The sequence below is a fragment of the Cupressus sempervirens genome, chromosome 4, assembly GCF_028749045.1.
Source record: "Cupressus sempervirens isolate cs-2001-9-10 chromosome 4, ASM2874904v1, whole genome shotgun sequence".
In the NCBI taxonomy this organism is placed as follows: domain Eukaryota; kingdom Viridiplantae; phylum Streptophyta; class Pinopsida; order Cupressales; family Cupressaceae; genus Cupressus; species Cupressus sempervirens.
Window position 1 is genome coordinate 760,943,206 of NC_143121.1, and position 8,808 is coordinate 760,952,013.

Genomic DNA, 8,808 nt, shown 5'->3' on the forward strand with positions numbered 1-8,808 from the left:
ATGAAGTTACAATAGTATAGAATACATTCATTATGCATACATATTTCTAGTGAAAAAAAATCATGCACACCAACCTCATCTAGTAATTATTGCTAAAATGGAGAGTGTGATAGCCAAATATATATTTCAACTTGTAAAGAGGTCTTCAAGTGAACATAGAGCTATGGATAACATGACCATTTCTAAAAAAATGGTATTTGTTTGAGCAGATGTGACTTTAGTAATGCAAGGTCATAAGAATGATCTTATAATAAAGATGGAAACTTTTTGTTCACCCTATATCACTAACATTCACTACATGTCTCACAAAATGAATCTAGCTTTTAGAATTGTGTGCAAGTATTTCTCTAGTAACAAATGTTGAATGTTTAATAAGAGAGCTCTACTCATACTTTTTTTGAGCTTCCAAACTACTTTTGGAATTTTAAAAATTTACCAATAGAATAATTAATGGGAACAAGCTACTTAAGGATAATGATAACAAATAATTATTTTTAGATGGATCAATGCATCAAGTTCTTTAATAATATCCATCCTTAATTGGACTAATGTACAAAAGTTGCATCAAAGTTTAGTATTTGAAAGCTTCGTACCTGCTTCAAAGGTTAAATAATATAGATACACTCTTAACTTTAGTAGCTCTTCTCTCTGTGCTAGAGGAAAAGAGGAATATTATTAAAACAATTGAACAAACTATGTATATTGAAGAATATGATAGGCTATGTAAATAGGCATGCATGACCCTCGATAATCACTATTGATCTCAATCAACATTATCTGATGTAAACTTTTCTCTAGTGGCTCTTTAGTCGTTTGTGTTAGAGATGGTGTTTTCTGCTACTTGGTTGTAATGTCCCAAGGCTGAAAAGTTCTTGTTCTACTTCATTGTTTCTCAGGTTCAAGGCCTTTTTCTTGCCTCCTTTAATTAAAAACATTATCCGATGCAAAATTTTCTAAGTGGTAGAAACTCATAATCCTTTTAAAAAATTATAGATTTGTGCAAATGAGGAGTTATGTGCTAGTGTACACAACGGTGGGATATGAATGCACTAGAGTGCTATAGTTGAGGAACCAAGGAAGTCCTTGAAGAAGTGAATAGCAAGAGCTATACGTGAAGATTTTAACAAGATTTAAAAATTGCAAATATTTTTAACCTATTCTTTTTTTCTTATTGTGTGTGAGTGCGCACACGTGCGTGCGCATGTGTGTGTGAAGTTGCCTAAGTTTTTTATATAGTATACTAATTCAAAATAAATAATTATCTTTTTGATAGTTCAAATAGATTTTAATAGTAATTTATAGTTGTAGTAATGTATCTATACATGTATATCTACTATGTAAATTATAACTTCTCATACATTCACAAAGTAATTTCTACTTTAAAGATTTTAATTTATTTTCTTTTGCAATCTTTACTAATTTACATATAATGGTATCATATTTTCACAATTTATAGAAATATTAAGATTCCTTAATTTTAATCTAATATTTTAGATTATATTATATTTGTAAAATAGTTTTTTAATATAATAACTTAAAATAGTTAATTTTTTTTAAAAAAAAGAAAAATATTAAATATATAATTAATTTAATATTTAACGTTTAATCTCTTATTGTCATTTTGCTCAATCTTTTTTAAATACAGGTGCTAATAATATTTTTAGTTCTTTCATATTTGATTGTAATGCAATTTAAAAGTCTTTAAAACAATCAGTTGTAGACTCACAAGTACCAAATACAACATGGTAGACAAATTGAAAGCACTAAAAGAGCTCAAAAGTCCACACCAAGAATCAATTGTTATCTTACTATAAATAAAGATAAGTGCTAAAAGAGATATTATAGTAAAGAAACGACCAGTTATATTGCTTGAGCAAGGTAGTCTTAATATCAGAAACAACCTACGTACCCTTTATAAAATGCAATTGCTAATAATATCTTTCTTGTTCCATATTTGACTGCAATAAGGCTTGATAGGCTATGAGGAACAGCGTCGCTTTTCTTAAATACGTAAAGTTCAAAAGTTCCCACGCATTGATTTGGATAAACGTCAACATAGCCTTTGGAAGGTAAAGACTAAACTTTTAATTTGGAAACGCTCCATTGGTCAAATAAAAGACCCTCGGTGAAGAGTCACAAGATGTTACAGAGTTTGAACGTCAACACGAGGCCGGAAAGGCCCAAAAGTCGTCGAGTGGCCAAAAAAAACAACGAATGCGGTCCACATATAGCAATTTGCCAGTCTATAAAATGGACCAGAGGAGGAAATTTCAGATATACAAATATCACACACTGAAAGGAAGAGATGGAGATTGAGAAAAAACCGATGTTGGTGTTGGTTTTGGCAGTGGAAATTTCTCTGCTGTTTGGGAGTGTTTCTGCACAGAATGTGTCATCCGTCATAAGCAAAGATTTCTTTGACGCTATTCTCAACGCTGCAAACGACTCATCATGTGCTGCAGGCAAGAAGTTGTATAGCTACGACGGTTTCGTCCAGACCGCCGACGCCTACTCTGGTTTTGGCACCACCGGATCTTCTGACGACGCCAAGAGAGAACTCGCTGCCTTCTTCGCCCATGTCACCCAGGAGACTTGATGTAAGTCATTAATGTCGATCAGTACTGTTGAAAAAATAAGTTTGAAAATATTACTTGACACTTTTAAGTTAAGAATCAAGTCGTAAGTCAGCCGTTAGTATGTGATGTTTACAGTCTAGATGATTTTCTATAACATGAATGTTGCGCTTTTGTAGCTATGTGTTATACTGAAGAGAAGAATGGCACATCGAAGGATTATTGCAATGAAAGCAACACTGAGTATCCTTGTGTCAAGGGCAAAAGCTACTTCGGCCGTGGACCACTATGCTATTCTGGTAATTTAAAAGATCAATATTGACTATTTAATATTTTTAGTTTAAGAATCAAACCTTAGTATTTGATGTTTTTGATGCTGACTGTGACTTTGTTATTGATCGAGTGTTGCAGGAACTACAACTACGGTGCAGCAGGAAAGGACATTGGATTCGACGGGTTGAATGAGCTGGAGAAGGTAGCAAATGACGCCGCCATTTCTCTCAAGACCGCAGTTTGGTTTTGGATGAAGAACAGCAACTGTCATAAGGCCATGACCTCTGGACAAGGATTCGGAGCAACAATCCAAGCTGTCAATGGCGATGTCGAATGTGGGGGTCGTGAACCAGGCCTCGTCAACATGCGTATAGGGTACTATAAGAGTTACTGCAACAAGTTGAGAGTCGATCCAGGCTCCAAACTCTCCTGCTAGACTATAATTAGAATAGCAAAATAAGACCAACATTTTGTTGAACTGTATCTGTATAAGGTTCAAGAAACATGTTTATTTAAAAGTTATATTTATAAATAATTGTATAATAGTTAAGTCTATGTATGTTTTGATATATTGCTGGAGCATACATCTTTGTGTGAGGCATTTCTTCATATTATTAGTTCCTGCGCAGCAGGAAATTATTGTTTTCTTTAGTCCATAATTTTTCACCTGACTTGTCAATATTCAATAGAAACAAAGAATTAAATACCTTTAATTGGAAATGTTATAGTTGATTATTAATATTTATTTTTAATAATTTTGAAATAATATTTTTCTGAATTTTAATTGGTTGACGCAATGAGAAAAAAAATTTCTTATAATAAAAATAGGCAATTTGTAACATAAGTTTAAATCTCATTATCCTCATTCTAGAAGCTTCCTCCAATGCTTGAAAGCTGAAGGATTGAAACAGATAAAAATTATTCGATTTTGCTATGAAGTGGGCTGAAAAGGGGAATTGTGGACATGCTTTACCCATTTATTGCGGCAAAGTTAAAATTACATACAACTAGCAACTTCAAAATATGGAGCAACAATTTTCTTTACTCTAGGTCAAAACAGCAACAAAATGAATTAAAAAAGATAAGTAAATTTAGTTAATAGGTGATTATCTTTTTTTAACATTTATTTGTTAAAAATTTAAATAATATTCTTGAATTATAAATTTTGATTAAATAATTTTTTTTATAATAGATAATAAATTATCTAAAAGTATTGTTATATCTTAAACTTATTAAAGGAACAATGATATTTTGAAATGAATAAATAAGTATGCCTACTATAACCACTATTGACCTATGCTTTTCTATTGTATCGTTTTTCATGTATATAAATAGATTCAATATTCTATATTATTATTTAGTTATTTTACAAATAATAAATGATAGAGTTATTTGAGCCAAATATTTGTGTAACGGATGCAATTGCAATGTATCAACTTCTAGGAGTCATAACTTTTGACTCGGATATGGATTTTGGCTGAAATTTTAAAGGCAGTCACGTGAGAAGGAGTTATTTGGTTTTTCGATAAGATCAGCTCAATAGGTGGCTGTTTCAACATTTTCTCAGGAGCCTAAAATTTCATCTTGACCTTTGAAATTGAGTTTTTGTGTTTTTTTTCAATTTTTTAAAAAGTTATTTTTTAATAAATCTGAAATCATACCCTTGATTTCATAGATTAGTTGGCAATTCATCTTACCTTAGTTGAGGGTTTTTCTTGGGAAAAATTGGGATTCATAGGATGGATTTTAGAAATTACCAAAAATAGAAAAATCTTTTCTTTTTTTTTTGAAAATCTGTCAAATGTGGTAATTTTTAGAATTGTAATAAGTAGGTATTTTCTTTCATTGTAAGGTAGAATAGAGTTGAAGAAGTTGAAGGAAGAATCTAATTTTTGAAAATCTATGTTGTGTTATTATTTTCTAAGTATTGTTTTGAATGGGGTTTGGGCTACATCAAATTATCAAGGAAGTAATGTACTATGATATCTTAAAGTTAGAGATGTTCTTCAAAAAAATTTAATTCAAGTTTCTATGCTCAGAGATAGCAATAACATTGACAAGGCAAACAATAGAATCAACACAACTTTTTATGACATTTATAATTATTAGATAATAGATTTTCTAATACACTACACCATGTAAAAGAAGAGATTAATGCTTTTCAAATAAATTTTTTATGTATATTAATATAAATAACTTACCAATTTGCCTTTGATACAAAATTAGTACCTAGTTGAAAACTTGTTCCAATCTAAAATCGTAGAAACTAGATGCACAATATAAAATCATTAGAGCTTGTCATTCCAACCATTCCTTAAATGACACATGGAGCTCATGTCATCAAGAGTTTATAAAATTCTTGAATCACATTGATTACGAGTAGAATGATTACATGTCCAGTAACACCTTCCAATATGTTAAAAGATCCCAAATCAAGCAAACATCTAGAAACATAAGTAAATTTGATTTTGTTGTGTTTAGTTTTAGGTTATTAACTCAATTCTTACTCCAAAACTCACTCGTACTAAAATTAGGAACTTTGGCACTTGCACCCCTTATTATATTATGCTATCATAATATGTTATCATACATGGAGTGAATTTGCCTTGTGCTTTACGAACTTGGGACACCAAAAAAATGTTTCAATGCATTGTAGGTATATTATAAATTATTTTATGTCTTATTTTTGTTATAGGGATGATGCATCAATTAAAGAAATCCTTAAAACAATCATAAATGAAAATATAATCTAAACAAATCAATTGATGAAACTACCAACTAATATTTGTCCTAATAAAAGTGAAGATGCATAGTAGGCTCATATGTAAGGCATCCCTTCAAAGTTATTAGAGATGATGTGGTAATATGTATTTAGTGATGTTGTGGTAATATGTTATAATATATTATAAATTTTCTTTAATTTTTCTTATATGTTTTTTATTAAGAAAAATAGGTTTTACAGGGATCCTAAAACCCAAAAGTTTTGTTAGGAACCTGTGTGTTCCTTCTGTTTATTTTGTTAGAGTAGTGTTGTTGGACGCATATGCTTTGTAAGTCGTCTCGTGAGTATATTTTATTATCCCACATGCATAGGTAGTATTACTTTTCTAGATCGTACCCAGTATATAAGAATAGGTTGAGGCCCTTGATGGGCACGGACGAATTTATTGTATTGAGCTTGCTCAAAGGAGGTTACCCCCTCGAAGTGGCCTGCGATCAGTAGATTCATTCTGAGTTCTGCTATCACTTTGTATTCTGTTATTTCGAGCATTCTCACGATATTGCTATAAGGAGGTTCTTCACATCCTAAAACCCAAAAGTTTTTACATAAAATTTGGTAGCATAATATTAAATAAAGTTTAGACCCATTACTTCTACCTACATAAGGCCAAAACAAAAGACAGGCCAACAACCAGAAAGGAAAAGCCAACAAACCCAACTGAAAAAAGGACAAGACAAGAAACAAAACCTATTCAATCTTCCTATCAATTTCCTGCATGGTTTTAGCTACTTCATTAACACTCTTAATCTCCATGGTCATGCGCTCCTAGTTCAGATCAGTAGAATATTCTACAAGGCCCTTGGTCTCATTCATTTCCCCCTTAGTCTGCTTGGATTCCTTGTTGACCCTTTCATCTTTTTCCCCACCAATGTCCACATTTTTCAACGATTTGTCCAAACTGTTGATATTCTCATTTAGAGTGTTCAGAGTGGCCATCCCCTAATTAGCAAGATTTTTTTTTGATATCTCCATCCTTTGCACCCTTTTCTCGACCTTAGACAAATGATCCTCTTGGTCGGCTAGAAAACCCTAGTCATTGATCTTCCTTTGGCCTTCCTCCTGGCACTTTTTCTCCTTAAGCTCTTCAATCTCATGGAACAACCACTTAATTGAGCAGAAGTTCTCTATCATACTATTTTTGGCACTATTGAGTAGGTTGAGCACTATCTAACTTGCATTGTCTGAAATTGCTACCAAAGCTGGGTCAATGAGTTCGTCAAAATGAAGTTTTCCTTCCTCATTTTTGATAACTTGAGGATTCATTGTCTCTCTAACAATCCCCATCTTCGCCGTTTTAGTATTAAAGTTTCTCCACGGCCTCCTCCTTTCTTTCATTACCTCCTCCACACTATCTTCCACCAAGATCTCCTTTTTCTTCCTCTGAGGTGAAGAGAGGGAAGGGGAGGGACCAAGAATCTCAGGTGTCTCATAACTTCTCCTTTCTAGAGGCATATCCTCCTCAGCTTTCCTCTTCTTGGGATTCTGAGGTAGAATAGTAATGTCCTCCTCCTTCTTCTCATCCTCTGACTCCACTTCCTCCTCCTCATCATTATACTCATCTGCCCCCTATTTCATAGGATTAGGTGTTAATCCTATGGGACTCTTCCTACTTGGAACATTACTAGTGGAGGGAGAAGTTCCCCCCCCCACCTTTGGCTTCTTACCTATCGAGGGGGTATTATCCTCTTCCTCTAAGCTAAGACTTTACATTTCTTCAGAGTCAAAAAAATTTGAGCTCCTAGTATCCTTCAAAGAATCCCCAGAGTGACCTAAGGATTTGCCCCTAGTTTGGCTCCTTAGATATTCGTAGACCAGAAGGAGCAAACCCTCATGAAGAGCTGAGTTTGCACTGGGTTTCTTCTTGTAACCCTCAATATTCTTGCTCAAAGAGGTAAATAGATAGAAAGGAAAAGAAATTTTAATTCCATGTCTAAAATGGTTAAGCAGAAAAAAGTGGTGTGTTCTAACTCTGTCGAATCTAGTATCCAGGGTAATGAATTTGATAACAGCCCTTAAAGCATACCTCCATAGCTTTTTTATTGAATCCATTTCATAATAAGTCTTGACCTTCACTAACTTCTTCCTCTCTTCTACATCCTTCACAAAATCTTTCATTGCATTTTCTGACATTGTCTTCTCCCTGTAAAATTTATCCCCTCCTGAGGAATCTCTATGACAAGAACAATTGTTTCCATGCCCACCTGGTGAGAGACCCCATCAATTTTGACTCGTCCATCCTTCCAAGTGTTCACCATGATCTTAGTAATCTCCTTGTTAAAACCGTGGAGTTTTTTAATGTACCTCACTATTCCGCCCTTCACTAGTCTATTCTAGACCTTTGTTCTCTTTCTCCATTTTTCCACCTCCCCAACCAGCCCCTTCCTATTCCTATCCCCAACGATCTTGGTATCCTATGAAAAAACCCTACACCAGTTCTCTAACCCTTCACAATCTTCTACTTTCTGAGTTTTTTCGATTCACAGTCTTTTTCACCTCTAGCAATTTTAATGGAAGATAAAAATGAGACCCATAAAATATGCCAGAAGTACACAAAATGATGGCATCTCATTACCTTCCCATGAGCCTCATTAAAACCTTTTTTTTCGCGTCGTCTTGCATATCTTTCCATAATTAACTCAAGATTAGCTTCGTACTCCCTTGGATTCATTCCAGAATTAGAATATCTTTCATGGCCACTCGAAAGTTGTCTTTGCTATGCCACATTGTTGCTGTATTTTTGGTCACCGCCTCATTTGCAAACTAATCCGTAACAAAATTTGCCTCTCTATACACGTGGCTGACGTGGACCCTTTTGATTTTTCTCAAATCAAATTAGATCTTCTCCACCATGTTAGCAATGGTCTAGGAGGGAATGTTATTGTATTTGTTGTAGCTAATATACTATTGTATTCACTTCTTTACAATTAGTATAATAATTACATTTTTTCACCAATCAATAGTAAGTATTTTTCATAACTTGAATATTTGTAATGTTTTGATATTTACTTATTAATTTTCTATATTATAAATTTTATTAATCTCAAATATTATTGGCTCTATTGGTTTTGTTTTATAGGAGCCCTTTTCTCGAAAGCTCTTACATATTGGGTTTTTTCGATGAAACTTTCACTAAGATTTTATTAATATTACTATATTTTTACAATGAAAATTTTTTTAAAA

The 8,808-nt window shown here is 33.1% G+C and overlaps 1 pseudogene; it reads left to right on the plus strand.

Annotated features, from left to right (window-relative positions):
• The first annotated feature begins 2,305 nt into the window (after positions 1-2,305).
• Positions 2,306-3,282, plus strand: LOC149563599 (endochitinase 4-like; annotated as a pseudogene).
• Positions 3,283-8,808: the final 5,526 nt, after the last annotated feature.